Here is a 17,993-nt window from a genome sequence, read left to right as displayed (position 1 = left end):
TCCTGTTGTAGCAAACTAGCTCAAATTAAGATCCTACATCTGTAGAGTAAACTTACATTTTTTCTTTGCGCTGTATATCTCGACTTGGACAAAACATTTAAAAGCTGATACACCGTTTTTTTATTAACATGGGCTTTTAACCATCCTGTTTATCTAAAAACCTGAAGAACATTTTCAGATAACAGTGCAAGCGTATGTTCACCAGTGGGCTTCCCTAGAACCATGACAGAGCGTTTGTCGTCATCGTTTCTGAAACTCTAGCCCACCAGTGAAAGGTTTCAGGACGTTTGACTGATTTTGGTTTCCTGTGTATCCTTCCCATGGCTCTGTATGGGTAGGGGTGGGCATTGTGTATGTGGATTCAGATCCAGGTATGACCTGCTTTTCACAGCCAGTGGCTCCAAAAGTAGTGCTGCTCTTCCCATTGTCATTGTATTCTGTGTAGCCAGATTCCAATTACATTTGAAGAGACTTTGTGTGTGAGTGGTGGGGCGAACAAATGGGAGACAGCCATGACACTGTGAGGTGGACAGAGGATTCTCTATCCTGAGGTAACTTGATCCTCTTTTGGGGGTCACTTGAGATTACTGAGCCCCCATTGCTCTTTCAGGACTGTACAAGGGTGGGAACCTGCCTCCAACAACACTTCCTCTACTGGCCATACAGACACACATGAAGACGCCCACCAAAGTACAGCAGAGCAGCAGACAAAATGCAAATGTCTATGTAATAATATCTCTCCACAAATTATGTTTTATTAAATGCACAGTTTGCCCCCTGAACCGATTTACGATCAGAGGCTCATTATTTGGTAATAGACCAGAGAAAAAAGAGAATTCTCAAAAGAGATTAATGTCTTCAGCTATAAAGCACTGAGTTTATGAAGTAGATGGACTTTTTGGAACGCTGATAGGTGTGTTTGCAAACTGTAATGACTGTTATAGATTACACTTCTTACGCTGCTGACTTCAGAAGATAGATTCTTATACAAACTCGAATGACTGTTATAGATTACACTTCTTACCCTGCTGACTTCAGAAGATAGATTCAACTATCTTCTGCTCTTTGATTGATACAACGCCGATGACTGTTAGATATTAGATATCTCAGTGTGGATGGGCACATCCACACATCCACACTATTCTACTCCTATGCTGAAAAAAATGCATAGTACGAGGCTGTTATTCTCTATTTAGTTTTCCCCTTTGCCGTAGATCAATAGCAATTGATAGATGAGGCTCTCTCACGCACAGGGCTCCACAGGGCTCCACAGGGCTCCACGGGGTACCACAGGGCTCAACAGGGAGCCACAGGGTGCCACTGGTTCAACTGCCAATATTGATTTTACTGACAGATGTCTATTCATCCTTCATCAAATGTTTTTTTCCCTCTTGTGCTGTTTAAATCTAATTAGATAAAAAAAATTGTACATTCACATACAGATATATATTTGTGTGATATAGCCTAGTCAATGACACTCTGTTACATAGACACAAGTGTGTGTGTAAAACTGTACAGTATGTCTTCTCCGGCAAACAGGCAGACAGACCAACCTAGATGTCCAGCATCAGAAAAGGGAGAAAGTAAGTGTTTCATATCCATGTGAGAGAGATTAACACAGAAAGGATCTGTGTCATCCCCAAAACGTCCCAGAAAGATTTGGGGCTTATGTTTCAATGCCCTTCGCTGCTAATCTCTACTTTTAATGTGTCTATATCATTTACACTGTCCTTTCTATGCTTTTATGCGCTATTTTCACAGCTCACACTAAACAAGGACGAACAAAATCAGTGCATGTACATGTTTCTGCCGTGGTCTACTTTCATCACATCTATTTTGATATAATCACAGGAAAAATCACAAAATCTGCTAGGACAGTGAACGGGCTTCGGGACAGAGTGCTGTAAATCCAGGGTGGATGGATAGGATGTTGTTTGGCCAGGGGTCTGTGGCATTCTGCATCCCAAATGGCACCCTATTCTCTATGTAGTGCACTACTTTTGCCCAGGGCCCATAGAGTTCTGGTCATAAGCAGTGCAATGTAGGGAATAGGGTGCCATTTGGGATGCATCCCTGGCTTAGCACTTCAGGGGCGGTGTGAAATGGAGAGGAGATAACCACGGGGCAGCACTGAACCTGTCAGCTGGCCAAGGTAAGTCCGCCCGCCCAGGGCCCCGGCTCTAACTGGCACCAGCCACGTCTATCTCAGCCTGAAGATTTCACTTTTGTGTCTGTGCCAGCCAAAGAGTTAGAGTGCTTGCTTTTGAAACTGAGAAAAGGGGGTATTTTTCAGAGATGCTCCTCCATTCTGTTTGTTGCAGTAAATACAGATGTAATAATTTACTTCTCTAAATTGACACTTTGCTCCACAAGCCTTTGAAGTGTAAGTGAAAAATTACAGTAAGTCATGTTTCACTTACAGTAAACATTCAGTATTTTTGTTCTTGTTTCATTTTCTGATCTCACAGAGACAATCTCTTGGCAGTACATAGTATCACCTCTCTGTGGACATGGTGTTGCAGGAGAAAGTTGACAGCATGAAGGATAAATTTAGATGTGTGGTTGGACAGGCGCTGCAACAGCAGATACTAGGATACAGTATACCCAAAATGCAAATTAGCAATAAATGAGCAAATTATTTGTAGAGTAATGAAACAAGAAAATATTGCAGAATTATCCACCTGATGCAATCTGAAGTTCTGAATAGTCCAATTGTGTCCTCATAGGTTCAGTAGCTAGGGTTGTTAACCTCTGTATAAATTCAGTAACCTGGAGTCAAGGACAATCAATGGAAATATTGACTCAATTGTTCACTTCAGGTCATAGCCTCTCACGTGTAATTCAGCAGATATGCATATTGAGTACCTTAACCTCGGACCCCATACTGACATTAAGGAGAAGGGCTCAAAGAGTCGAGCATAACAAGACCGATTCTAACAGAACCACCATGTTCTGATCAGTGAGCTACTCTTCAACTGGACATTATCTCCTGTCTCAAGTGTTACAATTGTTTAACCTTTTATGGGATGCTGTGTGGTCGGGTCTGGCCAACATGGCTTCTGTTTATCACAACTGTCCTGTGCACTTTGATACATGGCTGTCACAACATCACCCTCCCTCCACTTAGCTTACTGTAGGTAGTACCGCAGGCCTACATACTTTTTCAATTGAACCATAAGGTTGGCCATCCAACAGAACAAAGAGGAAAATGTATGATTGACTTTAGAATTTCAGCATGATCACTCCACTCCAAAACAAGTCTATTTAGAATTGTGATAAAGGCTGTTATCAGATGGACGTGGCAGTTAGGAGTCTGAGAAAGGCAAAGATAAGAACATAGAAATGTTTCAATAGCGTTTTATCCGCTAGCTACTTGGCACATATGCAGGTTAAATAGCTCTGAAGTGGACCAGGGGAGAGGCATAATTATAGGTTGTATTTTGAAACACAACCAGATACTGAACCACTAAGTGATATGGCAGATCACTCACCCGTCATCACAATCCCACTACGTCTTCAGCAGGACAGGACAGGCTCACCCACACTGTGGTGGGGTAGGGGTGGGAGAGTGGAGAATAGATACAGAGTTACAAAAAATAACTTTGGGTTCTGGGCACTCTTTCATATGATACAAGTATTGTTAAGCCCAGCCCTAAAGTCAATTTCTTTGTCCCCCACATTTTCTTTTACTTTTTAAAGACTGTAAAATCACCAAGATTTCAGATTAAAAATATATATATTTATGAAAGTATTCCCACAAATAAAAAAATACAAATATGTGATGGTGCCTCAATGTAATGAAGGTGTGAAATGATTGTTATTTTCAAATTCAGTCTCTCTTTGAGCTTAGTTATGGTCAATTTGCAGTGTACAAATTTATTTGCTCTGACAAAAAAAATCTGAGATTTTCACATGTGGAGTTTTATTACATGTGAACCTGCAAAAAAATTTTCAAGTTATTGAACTTACATGTGGAGTTGTTTTAAATGTGAAACGGCAATTCAACTTGTGAAAGTGAGATTTCCAGGTGAACATTTTTCACATGTGAAACTGCATATTCGATTTTCACATGTGAACTTTGAACATGTGAAACTGCAAATTTCACATCTGAAACTGCAATTCACATGTGAGGTGAAAACATGTTATTATCCTCACATGTGAAAGGTGGTGCTAACATGTGAACTCTAAATGTAATACATGGGAAAATATGTTTTGTTAAATTTAATTTAAGCTCAACATGTGAAAAGAGCTATGTTTATTTTTTTGTAAGCAATGATTCATGTTGCCTGGTTTTTTATTATAATTATTATATTGCTCTGTCCTGGCCATTTGCTCCACAAAAATCGTCCCACAGCTGAATAGTTGCCTACCCCTAGTCTCTTTCAAGCACAGTGTCACCTTGTTCTAAAGCCCAGTGAATAAAGAACGAAAAGGTATGGGTATATGGTGCACACAAAGTAAATCTGATTGCCTGATAGGCTACTGTGCATGAGAGAAATTGGATTAATTAGGCCTAATTCATAAAGTTGGTGACGGTCATGCATGCATTAATTAGTAACACAAACACGTTGGTTTCTTGAGGGGGTGAAATGTTGAGAAAACATGCACCTTTAAATGCCCTGAAAGGAAGTGGATTTTCTCCATTCAGAAGGACCTCGTGTTCATGATAGGCCATGCATGCCTTCCTTACAAATTGAACTGTTGGTTGTTTCCATGACTACGAAAACCAGCGCTGCACCAATGACTGATCTTGTGTTGGGCGACACAGCCATTTTTGCTCTCCGGGGAATAGAATATTGTACTGCGGTATTAAAACAAGGATTCTATTCTTGAAATACACACAGGCATACAGGTTGGATAGCAATCATTTATTTTGTGTGTTGCACAGTTTCCCGACCGTGCACTGCTTTTACGGTTGGGGAAAACTGATTATCTTCTGTGAAGTATTTGTGGAGCTGCGTATTGTCTTGCGGAAGCTGGTTTGGGATGCTGTCGGAATAGATATCGAACTCATCCCATACTAGGCAACTGATCCAACAGCAGTGTTCGCGCTCCATGGACTGCCTGCCTGCCTGACTGACTCCTCAAAAACAGGTGCATATAGTCTATAAATCATTTGTGGAAAAATATTTGCGCATTGTATTTCAGGGTCAAAGGAACACACGGTGGCAATTATTGGTAAGTATATTTATTGTGGCAATGGGCACGATAGAGGTAGGATAAACGTTCTGTATCACGGGTATTTAACTATGCTACTGACTAATCACGCGCTGGAAAGTTATCTAAATATACATTATTTTTGCACTGGTATACTGTACCACTGTGCTCAAAGCTGACACAGTTGTACAGAGTTAAAATGTTGTAACATTAAGGGAAGTGTTGTATAACTCCAGCATACGGTCATTCACGTGACGCATTGTCCCATTATTACATGGGATTAAATGGGTTCATTATTTTCAGAGCAGTTGAAGCGATGTGACTTCAAATAATTCATTTTGGCTGATCAAATATAACACCGGTAGTATTGTTGTGTTGTAAACAAAGGGATTGTACCCTATCAAAGGTCCATTTTAAAACGTGTTCATTTGTTATGTTCGCAAGTGTTCTTCTGCATCAAAATGATCGAACTGCCTAGATTTGGTCACGCATTAGATTAGACCTAGGTGATAAAGTGAAGTGACAGCTAGGCCTATGTAATAACAGTGAATTCAATTCAAATGTTTAAAATGTAAACTATGACTAGAACATGCCAGACATGTCAAACATCCTTGCGTTATATTTCTAATATTCAACGATCAAGAATGAGTTATTCCAGGTAAGATTACATCAAGGACTGTCATATTGTGACATCATATCATACATATATTATGTTATATGTTATCATACAGCACACTAGACTAACCAACACATGTTCTATGTCAAGCCCTATGAGAATAGAGTGCCAAGGTCATTGAATTAAACTACCATTATACCGTATACAGATGTATAGAAACAAATTAGACCAAAACTTGAATTATAGCACTCACAATGTGTGAAGCTACTTCAACTCCAAATGGTACTCTCTTCCCTTTGTAATACACTACTTTCGACAAAGGCCCATAGGGGTCTTGTCAAAAGTAGTGCACTATATAGGGAATATGGTGCCTGTCACTTTGGTATAAAGGGTCGGGAGACAGGCGCAGGAATGTGTAATCGTTTTTTTGATTTCTTTACCCAAATTACAGCGTGCTATGTACAGGCACGGGGACGAAGACCAAACAAACACATATACAACACACAGGGTTGAAACCCAAACAAAAGAGCGAGGAGTACCTCGAATAAATAACACACACGCACACACGGGACGAGACCCGTAATCATCTGCTCATTCCACAAGGGCACGAAAGCCAAAACAACATAGCACAGGTACTCACACGAAACAATGGACATTGTACCAATAATCAACAGGACACTGGTAAACCAAGGGCACACTTATACAATTACTAATCACAGGGAATAGGGGCCAGGTGTGCGTAATGTTCCAGAGGGATCCGTGACAGTGCCATTTGGTATTCATCACTGTGAAGCATTAATGCATACCACAGATTCATACCTTCCATTCATAGGTTTGGCCATACATCGTCCTATAATACAGGCACACATAGAACTGGATACACATCAGCCTTTGACAACTATCAGATATCCAACTCCTCATAGTGTTGTCATATTCCTACACATGAAAGTAAAAACGATTTTGTCCATTTTTTAAAATTATCATCAGGAAGTGACCATCACTGTCAATGGTCAATAAGTCATATAAAGGATTTCTCCCTTAGGGGCTGTGTGGAATGAAACAGCTGCCACTTGATAATATATACAGTACTGTAGCTCTCCCCTGGTACTTGCTGTCAGCCAGTTAGTGTGTGTGTGTATAGATCATGGGGTGTGTAGATGGACAGGACATCAGGGGAAAGAGCAATGTCATATACCTGTGTGCTGATTGATGTATTTTTTCCTCCACCATTTTGAATGCCATTAGGTTCATTTACATTGGCTCGAGTAGTCGAGTAGAGAAAGTTACATTTCTTTGCTGTTTGAAGTCCAAACACAGATAATAATTAAATAAATGTAAAAAAGGATAATGACATTTCACATTGAGAATGTTATTCATTCATGCTGAATTCCTAAGGGTATAAACTGACAAATGCCTTTACTGCTACAAAGAGCCATCCACTTGTATGGAGTCGCTAGCCTACCTCTTGGTAGGCTAGCCTACTCCATGGCTCTGTACCTGATCATCCCTAAAATATCAGTCTGTCCTTTTTTAATGGTGTAGCTATCCTCGGCAGGAGAATATGAGTGATGTTGGTTTTATTGCACAGGTTTCTTTGGAACATGTTTGTGCTGACACCTTCAGTCATGGCACATTCTGTGACCTCTTGGGTGAAGGGGGAGTTCCTCTTCCAGGAGACGTCTGTCATGGCCCCCACCATGTCCAGGCTTGTTGGTGCCACTGCCTGCCAATCGTTTACAGATTTGCTGTAATGGCACCCTATTCCCTACACAGTGCAAGCCTTTTGACCAGAGCCCTATGGGCCCTGGTCAAAAGTAGTGCACTACATAGGGAATAGGGTGCAATTTGGGACGCACACCAGATCTGACCAGGCAGATTTCTATCCAGCATTGACTTATTGTGGAGCACACTTACTTTGTGGACTGTGAGTGATACAGTATCCTTGCAATCATATTTCAAGTTGCAATACATTTAGATGTGACTTATAACTGTAGGTTATTATCCTCACTGCCATAGAGACTATTTGGTTTAAAGCCATCAGTTTATACCTTTGGGAATTCAGCATGAATTAATAACATCCTCATTGTGAAACGTTATTGCCCTATTTTGAAATGTAATTATCATCTGTCTTTCACTTCAAACAGCAAATAAATGCCAGCCGAGCCATGGCCTGTTCACCCCGTTACCATCTAGTAGGTGGAGACAGTACAGGTGCATCAAATCTGGGACCAAGAGACTGATAAACAGCTTCTATCTCCAGGCCATCAGACTGTTAAATAGTCATCACTAGTCAGCCTCCGCCCAGCACCCTGCCCTGAACCTTACACACTGTTACTAGCAGGCTAGCACCAGGTACTCTACCCTGTACCTTAGACACTGTTACTAGCAGGCTAGCACCAGATACTCTACCCTGTACCTTAGACACTGTTACTAGCAGGCTAACACCAGGTACTCTACCCTGTACCTTAGACACTGTTACTAGCAGGCTAGCACCAGGTACTCTACCCTGTACCTTAGACACTGTTACTAGCAGGCTAACACCAGGTACTCTACCCTGTACCTTAGACACTGTTACTAGCAGGCTAGCACCAGATACTCTACCCTGTACCTTAGACACTGTTACTAGCAGGCTAACACCAGGTACTCTACCCTGTACCTTAGACACTGTTAATAGCAGGCTAACACCAGGTACTCTACCCTGAACCTTAGAGACTGTTACTAGCAGGCTAACACCAGGTACTCTACCCTGTACCTTAGACACTGTTACTAGCAGGCTAACACCAGGTACTGTACCCTGTACATTAGAGACTGTTACTAGCAGGCTAACACCAGGTACTCTACCCTGAACCTTAGAGACTGTTACTAGCAGGCTAACACCAGGTACTGTACCCTGAACCTTAGAGACTGTTACTAGCAGGCTAACACCAGGTACTCTACCCTGTACCTTAGACACTGTTACTAGCAGGCTAACACCAGGTACTCTACCCTGTACCTTAGAGACTGTTACTAGCAGGCTAACACCAGGTACTCTACCCTGAACCTTAGAGACTGCTGCCTTATGTACATGGTCATGGAACACTGGTCACTTTAATAATGTTTACATACTGTTTTACCCACTTCATATGTATATACTATATTCTAGTCAAGGCTCATCCTATATAACTACTGTTATACACACCTTTTCTATTCATATACTGTCCATACTGTCTATTCTCAACACTATATACAGTACCTATGGGAAAGTATTCAGACACCTTAACTTTTTCCACATTTTGTTAGGTCACGGCCTTATTCTAAAAGGTATTAAATCTTTTTTTCCCCCTCATCAATCTATACACAATACCCCATTATGACAAAGCAAAAACAGGTTTAGATTTATTTTTGCTAATTTATAAAAATATATAAAAATATCACATTTATATAAGTATTCAGACCCTTTACTCAGTACTTTGTTGAAGCACCTTTGGCAGCAATTACAGCCTCAAGTCTTCTTGGTATGACGTTACAAGCTTGGCACAACTGTAGTTGGGGAGTTTCTCCCATTCTTCTCTGCAGATCCTCTCAAGCTCTGTCAGGTTGGATGGGGAGCATTGTTGCACAGCTATTTTCAGGTCACTCCAGAGATGATCGATCGGGTTCAAGTCCGGGCTCTGGCTGGGCCACTCAAGGACATTCAGAGACTTGTCTCGAAGCCACTCCTGTGTTGTCTTGGCTGTGTGCTTAGGGTCATTGTCCTGTTGGAAGGTGAACCTTCACCCCAGTCTGAGGTCCTGAGCGCTGTGGAGCAGGTTTTCATCAAGGATCTCTGTACTTTGCTCCGTTCCCTCGATCCTGACTAGTCTCCCCAGTCCCTGCTGCTGAAAAACATCCCCACAGCATGATGCTGCCCCACCATGCTTCACCGTAGGGATGTTGCCAGGTTTCTTCCAGACATAACTCTTGGCATTCATTCCAAAGAGCTCAATCTTGGTTTCTTCAGACCAGAGAATCTTGTTTCTCATGGTCTGAGAGTCTTTAGGTGCCGTTTGGTAAACTCCAAGCGGGCTGTCATGTGTCTTTTACTGAGGAGTGGCTTCCGTCTGGCCACTCTACCATAAATGCCCAATTGGTGGAATGCTGCAGAGATGGTTGTCCTTCTGGAAGGTTCTCCCATCTCCACAGAGGAACTCTGGAGCTCTGTCAGAGTGACTGTCGGGTTCTTGGTCAACTCCCTGACCAAGGCCCTTCTCCCCCTATTGCTCAGTTTGGCTGGGCGGCCAGCTCTAGGAAGAGTCTTGGTGGTTCCAAACTTCTTCCATTTAAGAATGATGGAGGCCAATGTGTTCTTGGTTACCTTCAATGCTACAAATCTTTTGGTACCCTTCCCCAGATCTGTACCTCGACACAATCCTGTTTCAGAGCTCTACGGACAATTCCTTTGACCTCATGGCTTAGTTTTTGCTCTGACAACTGTGGGACCTTATATAGACACGTGTGTGCCTTTCCAAATCATGTCAAATCAATTGAATTTACCACAGGTGTTCTCCAATCAAGTTGTATAAACATCTCAAGGATGATCAATGGAAACAGGATGCACCTGAGCTCAATTTCGAGTCTCATAACATAGGGTCTGAATACTTATGTAAATAAGGTATTTATTTTTAGATGTTTTTTAATAGCAAAATATTTTAAGAACCTGTTTTCACTTTGTCATTATGGTGTATTTTTTTATTATACCTTCATTTAATTAGGCAAGTCTGTTAAGAACAATTTCTTATTTTCAATGACAGCCTAGGAGCAGTGGGTTAACTGCCTTGATCAGGGGCAGAACAACAGATTTTCACCTTGTCAGATCGGGGATTTGATCTTGCATCCTTTCTGTTTACTAGTCCAACGCTCTAACCACTAGGCTACCTGTGAATAGACTGCTAAGGAAATGTTTTTATTTAATCCATTTTAGAATAAGGCTGTAACGTAAAAAAATGTGGAAAAAGTCATATAATATAAATATACATTTATATTTATATTCTGGATTTGGACATTGCTTGTTCTGATATTTCTTAATTGTTGTCTTTGTTTATTGTTTTGTATTGTTAGGTATTACTGCACTGTTGGAGATAGAAACATAAGCATTTCGCTGCATCTGCAGTAACATCTGCAAAATATGTGTACGCCACCAATAACATTTGATTTGATGATTTGATACAGTGCTGGCCAACAGTCGCTTGAAAAGCTGTCAACCTCCTGACATTTGTGTCACGTTTTTAAGGGTCTAACCTGTCTCCCTGTAGCCTGAACTGTGGTGGTCTCACTGACGGATCGCCGCTGTCATCAGTCATGAACGTCACTGGTAAAAATAGATCTGATGTAATACGGTCAGCCTTGAAGAAATGCTGCACAGCACCCACATATAAGTTTCCCTTTCGAACTTGACAAGAAACTGCATTCCGGCATTCCTTTTAATTGCTTCATTTCCTCACTTTTGTGTGTGTGTGTGTGTGTGTGTGTGTGTGTGTGTGTGTGTGTGTGTGTGTGTGTGTGTGTGTGTGTGTGTGTGTGTGTGTGTGTGTGTTGCCTCCGGAGGTTCAGCACCTGAATCTCAAGACCTTGAAATCCCTCTCTGTACCTTGGCTACTATCTTTCACAGGTTCCAATGGTGTTGATTTACCAAAAATGCCCCATAACCTGCATAGCGCAAATGTTTGTATACCCACAAATGTGTTCCTGTGTATATTCTGTGGTATGCTGTGTGTCACTTTTCCCCAGAGAGAGCCCCAAGAGTAACTTTCCAGCCCCTAGACGTACATGTCTGCATCTGAAAATAGCTCAAACCGCAGCAGCGCTGCTTGGACAGGCAGGGGTTGACTCTGTCACGTCTTTTGCCTCCAGAAACCAGGATCACACTTGTCGGACCTTAACCCTGCAAGTCAATGCAGTGAAATCTGCTGTGCCGCCGCCCAGAAAACAGATATAGGGAGAGGAGCTACATAAAACATCACGGATGTGTTTTCATTCTATCACGTAGTGTGTCTCGCTCTTCATGTCTGGTGAGATATTCCCTATCTTTCTTTGAATGATGTATTGGATACATGCTGCTGCCTCATGGCAGGTTAGCTTGCCTGGCTGTTTGCTCGCGGCAGGTAGCCTAGCGGTTAGAGCAGTGGGCCTGTAACTGAAAGATCGCTAGTTCAAATCCCTGAGAAGATGAGAAATCTGTCAACGTGCTCTCAAGCAAGGCACTTAAACCTAATTGATCTAGGATCGCCGTTGATAATGGCAGACCCTGGCTGTGACATTACTCTCTGAGGGTGTTTTGATGAGTTGGGATGTGCAAAAAACACATTTCCAATTCACTCATGTTTATTAATATACAGTTGAACATGTGTGAAATAGGACAGCTATAAGCACCCACCTAATAATATGTATTTTTTTTATCTCAGCTGATGGTTAATGGTTTTCTGTGTTAAATGAGGAGGGGATAAATTCTCTTTCTTTGACCAATTGGAGTTATTAATACTTTTTTAAATGTATGAATTTGAATAAGCTACTAGTAATTCTACTCAGACTGTGAGAACACTGGTGTGATGTTATGGAATATGTGATGTAGGCGACTCACTGTACATGGTACGCTTCATGATGGTACATGGCCTAGTACGGTCTTATATAAGTAAGAGCAGTCATGTTCAAGGTTTCCTTTGACCTCAAAATATGTCATTACAGATATGCGACTCTTCTGTAAATCATCTTTGTGTGACTGCTGAAGCAGTGGCTGACAAAACATTGCTGCGTCCCAAATGAAATCAATGCCACCTTGGTTATGTATAATGTGACTCTTCACCTGGAAAGCAAAAGAGTCGCGAGGTCTGGGATGGTTTGACTCTCAGGGTTGAAGTTGAGAGACCTTTGGAGAACTACCATAAAAAGTGATGAGTGATGAGCAGTGATGATATAGGCAGGAGAGGGGACATCATTCCATAATGGTAAGGAGACCAGATAAGTGCAGGGTGAGTACAGACCAACCACTGATGTAGTGTGATATATACTGAACAAAAATAGAAACGCAACAATTTCAACAATTCTACTGAGTTACAGTTTATATAAGGAAATCAGTCAATTGAAATAAATGTATTAGGCCCTAGTCTATGGATTCCACAAAAGGGTTTTATTACAGACATAAATACAGTTTCATCAGCTGTTCAGGTGGCTGGTCTCGGACGAACCCACAGGTGAAGAAGCCGGATGTGGAGGTCCTAGGCTGGCGTGGTCACGCAGTCTTCGGTTGTGAGGCCGGTAAGACGTACTGCCACATTCTCTAAAACAACGTTCGAGGCGGATTATGGTAGAGAAATTAACATTGAATTATCTGACAACAGCTCTGGTGGACATTGCTGCAGCCAGTATTCCAATTGCACGCTCCCTCAAAACTTGGGAGATCTGTGGCATTATGTTGTGTGACAAAACTGCACATTTTAGAGTGGCCTTTTATTGTCCCCAGCACAAGGTGCACCTGTGTAAGGATCATGCTGTTTAATCAGCTTTTTGATATGCCACACCTGTCAGGTGGGTGGATTATCTTGGAAAAGGAGAAATGCACACCAACAGGGATGTAAACAAATTTGTGCACAACATTTGAGAGAAATATGCCTTTTGTGCATATGGAAAATGTGTTGGATATTTCATTTCAGCTCATAAAACTTGGGACCAACACTTTACATTTTACATTATATTTACACTTTACATTATATTTTTGTTCAGTATAGTTTGAAATAGTATGGTCTGGGCTTTAGCCCTCTGATGGTATCATTTTGGGTTATAGCAGTGTACTTTGCCAGGTTTATATAGGGTTTGCATAACCTTTTCCTCTTCGATGTTTAGTAAGGTATAGTGGATTAGTCAGTGCTTAGTTTACAGTGTGGAGTGCTGCGCAAGTCTGTAAAAGATAATCACTATTGACTTTCACAATATTAATTTTCCATCTATGGAAACTGTGCTCCACTGTTTGATGCTGGTACTTTAGCACACGATGTACACAACACAATAATAAAAGGTGCAAAACAACAAATGGAGCTGCCGACAGATGCAGGCTTGCGTCAGGTGGAATGGCAGACATATTACTCAAGTCCGTGAAACCACGAGAAGGCCATGGCCAGAAGGCCATGTACAAAAGGTGATTGCGCAATACGTATAAGATTGTCAATCATCAGTGGGCAGGAAAGAGCTCCTTATATGAGCATGGCAAAGCCTTTCAAAACCTATTTTAAAGCAGAATTCTGGTACCGATTATAAAAAGCTGGTGTTTCACATTGTAGCCATAATTATACTAAAAGTTAAACAGGACTCAATTCCTGTATATCAGGGCGATATCTGACACTTATGCTTAATGTATGTATTTATGCGTAAAAGCTGAAAATCCATAATCAATGCGCAGATAGTTTTATTAAAGTAAATAGAGTATGGAAATAATTTGGCAAAAATACACATAATAGCATTTAGCTTCCACCCTTCAGTGAATATAGTCCTATAGTTCATAGCCCTTGAATACACTTTTGCGAAATAATGATTGCTATCCAGGATCAGGGACGAGTTCCATTCATTCCTGTGCCATTAAAAAAGTCAAGAAGGCAGTCCTACAGTAATTCATAAGGTGGTGGACCCATGTAGTCAGTGGCCTTGAAGATCAGTACCCTCCCTCCCAGGAGAAGGAGACAGACTCTGGCAGATAGCCTCTCTCCCCAGACTCTCTGGCAGCTAGCCTCTCTCTCTCCAGACTCTCTGGCAGCTAGCCTCTCTCTCCAGACTCTCTGGCAGCTAGCCTCTCTCTCTCCCCAGACTCTCTGGCAGCTAGCCTCTCTCTCTCCCCAGACTCTCTGGCAGCTAGCCCCTCTCTCCAGACTCTCTGGCAGCTAGCCTCTCTCTCACGCCAGACTCTCTGGTAGCTAGAATCTCTCTCTCTAGACTCTGGCAGCTAGACTCTCTAGACTCTCTGGCAGCTAGCCTCTCTCTCGCCAGACTCTCTGGTAACTAGACTCTCCCTCTCTCCAGACTCTCTGGCAGCTAGCATCTCTCTCTCCAGACTCTCTGGCAGCTAGCCTCGCTCTCTCTCTAGACTCTCTGGCAGCTAGCGCTCTCTCTAGACTCTCTGGCAGCTAGCCTCTCTCTCCAGACTCTCTGGCAGCTAGCCATTCTCTCTTTCCAGACTCTCTGGCAGCTAGTCTCTCTCTCTCCAGACTCTCTGGCAGCTAGCCTCTCTCTCTACACTCTCTGGCAGCTAGCCTCTCTCTCCAGACTCTCTGGCAGCTAGCCTCTCTCTCTCCCCAGACTCTCTGGCAGCTAGCCTCTCTCTCTCCCCAGACTCTGGCAGCTAGCCTCTCTCTCTCTCTCTAGACTCTCTGGCAGCTAGCATCTCTCTCTCCAGACTCTCTGGCAGCTAGCCTCTCTCTCTCCCCAGACTCTCTGGCAGCTAGCCTCTGCCCCTCTCTCTCTCCAGACTCTATGGCAGCTAGCATCTCTCTCTCTAGACTCTCTGGCAGCTAGCCTCTCCCTCTCTCTCCGTCTCTCCAGACTCTCGGGTAGCTAGCATCTCTCTCTCCAGACTCTATGGCAGCTAGACTCTCTCTCTCTCCAGACTCTCTGGCAGCTAGCCTCTCTCTCCAGACTCTGGCAGCTAGCCTCACTCTCTCTCTAGACTTTCTGGCAGCTAGCGCTCTCTCTAGACTCTCTGGAAGCTAGCCTCTCTCTCCAGACTCTCTAGCAGCTAGCCTCTCTCCAGACTCTCTGGCAGCTAGCCGTTCTCTCTCTCCAGACTCTCTGGCAGCTAGCCTCGCTCTCTCTCTAGACTCTCTGGCAGCTAGCGCTCTCTCTAGACTCTCTGGCAGCTAGCGCTCTCTCTAGACTCTCTGGCAGCTAGCCGTTCTCTCCAGACTCTCTGGCAGCTAGCCTCTCTCTCTCCAGACTCTCTGGCAGCTAGCCTCTCTCTCTCCAGACTCTCTGGCAGCTAGTCGCTCTCTCTCTCCAGACTCTCTGGCAGCTAGCCTCTCCCTCTCCAGACTCTCTGGCAGCTAGCCTCTCCCTCTCCAGACTCTCTGGCAGCTAGCCTCTCCCTCTCCAGACTCTCTGGCAGCTAGCCTCTCTCTCTAGACTCTCTGGCAGTTAGTCTCTCCCTCTCCAGACTCTCTGGCAGCTAGCCTCTCTCTCCAGACTCTCTGGCAGCAACTCCTCTCTCTCTCCAGACTCTCTGGCAGCTAGCCTCTCTCTCTAGACTCTGGCAGCTAGCCTCTCTCTCTCTCCAGACTCTCTGGCAGCTAGTCGTTCTCTCTCCAGACTCTCTGGCAGCTAGTCTCTCTCTCTCCAGACTCTCTGGCAGCTAGTCGTTCTCTCTACAGACTCTCTGGCAGCTAGTGCTCTCTCTCTCCAGACTCTCTGCAGCTAGTTGTTCTCTCCAGACTCTCTGGCAGCTAGTTGTTCTCTCTCCAGACTCTCTGGCAGCTAGTTGTTCTCTCTCCAGACTCTCTGGCAGCTAGTTGTTCTCTCTCCAGACTCTCTGGCAGCTAGTGCTCTCTCTCTCCAGACTCTCTGGCAGCTAGATGTTCTCTCTCCAGGCTGTGCTGGAGGGCTTGCATGACCGGGGTATTTTTAACTTTGTACCACCCTGAAGGAGTGACTTAGCTGTGACAGTACCGCTGTTTCTTTAAACACAGCTCATGTCTCATGTGTTTTTGGTTGTATTGTGAGGAAGTGTTTGGTATCTTCTGTTGGTGTTTTTGAATTGCCTATTAAATGGGTCTTAGTGCATTATCATTTGTTTCATGTTTACTACTAAATTAGAAAACATCTAGGCTCTAATCATTATATCTGTCAAAGATCTGATGAGCAGGCTGTTTGAAGCTCCCATTTTGAAACTGTTATCTGAGAGATGATCTTGTGTTAGAAGACTTCTTAGAAGACTCATCTTTCTTAGCTTATTAGTTGATGATCAGCAGGGGATTTCTCCAAAGGTTTAACACCCAATTAACAGATGCTTCTCAGACCCCAGGGACTGGCCACTACTGGAAGGAATTTAGTGTGAGTACCAAATGTCCCCCTATTCCCTTTATAGTGCACTACTTTGGACCAGGGCCCATAGCGCTCTGGTCCAACATAGTGCACTATATAGGGAATAGGGTGCCATTTGTGACACATCGTTAGCCGTGCTGACCTGCTGCAGAGCGGAGGCGGCTGTGAATCTCCTTCCCCGGGAGATATTTGTTTGATAACATTAAGGAGAAAATTCCAGCACCATGCCTGCTAAGGGGTGCTTGTGTATGCATTGCCTGGCTGCCACTTAACTCTGGTTGGCACTGTGCAGGGGGTAGGAACACAACCCACTACCCTCACTGAGACAGTCTGAGAGACACTGTAGCATTTTATTACTGCCTGCTGCCTGTCTTCATCTGACTCCTCTTCATACAGTATCTGTTAGGATGTGTAGAATATAGAGCTATTGACATGGCTGTGTAGAATATAGAGCTATTGACATGGCTGTGTAGAATATAGAGCTGTTGACATGGCTGTGTAGAATATAGAGCTGTTGACATGGCTGTGTAGAATATAGAGCTATTGACATGGCTGTGAGTGAGAGTGTATGTTGAATATAGAGCTGTTGACATGGCTGTGTAGAATATAGAGCTGTTGACATGACTATGTAGAATATAGAGCTGTTGACATGGCTGTGAGTGAGAGTGTATGTAGAATATAGAGCTATTAACATGGCTGTGTAGAATATAGAGCTATTGACATGGCTGTGTAGAATATAGAGCTGTTGACATGGCTGTGAGTGAGAGTGTATGTAGAATATAGAGCTATTAACATGGCTGTGTAGAATATAGAGCTATTGACATGGCTGTGTAAAATATAGAGCTGTTGACATGACTGTGTAGAATATAGAGCTATTGACATGGCTGTGTAAAATATAGAGCTATTGACATGGCTGTGTAGAATATAGAGCTGTTGACATGGCTGTGTAGAATATAGAGCTGTTGACATGGCTGTGTAGAATATAGAGCTATTGACATGGCTGTGAGTGAGAGTGTATGTAGAATATAGAGCTGTTGACATGGCTGTGTAGAATATAGAGCTGTTGACATGGCTGTTTCGAATATAGAGCTGTTGACATGGCTGTGTAGAATATAGAGCTATTGACATGGCTGTGTAGAATATAGAGCTGTTGACATGGCTGTGTAGAATATAGAGCTGTTGACATGGC

At 43.0% G+C, this 17,993-nt stretch overlaps 1 protein-coding gene across 11 annotated transcripts in view; it reads left to right on the top strand.

Annotated features, from left to right (window-relative positions):
- The first annotated feature begins 4,664 nt into the window (after positions 1–4,664).
- The window catches only part of sorbs2b (sorbin and SH3 domain containing 2b), a 78,120-nt gene continuing 64,791 nt past the window's right edge, over positions 4,665–17,993 (top strand). For 4 of the 11 annotated variants that reach the window (XM_045724085.1, XM_045724083.1, XM_045724084.1 and 1 more), the window contains exon 1: positions 4,665–5,094. The gene's annotated coding sequence lies outside the window, so the exon portion shown is untranslated. Of the gene's footprint in view, positions 5,179–11,641; positions 11,800–17,993 lie in introns of all 11 variants that reach the window. The other 7 variants (XM_045724087.1, XM_045724086.1, XM_014212797.2 and 4 more) reach the window with 6 other exon arrangements.

The sequence above is a fragment of the Salmo salar genome, chromosome ssa09, assembly GCF_905237065.1.
Source record: "Salmo salar chromosome ssa09, Ssal_v3.1, whole genome shotgun sequence".
Classification (NCBI taxonomy): Eukaryota; Metazoa; Chordata; class Actinopteri; order Salmoniformes; family Salmonidae; genus Salmo; species Salmo salar.
The sequence above is the reverse complement of the archived record's forward strand: the minus strand, read 5'-3'. Positions and strand labels throughout refer to the sequence as shown.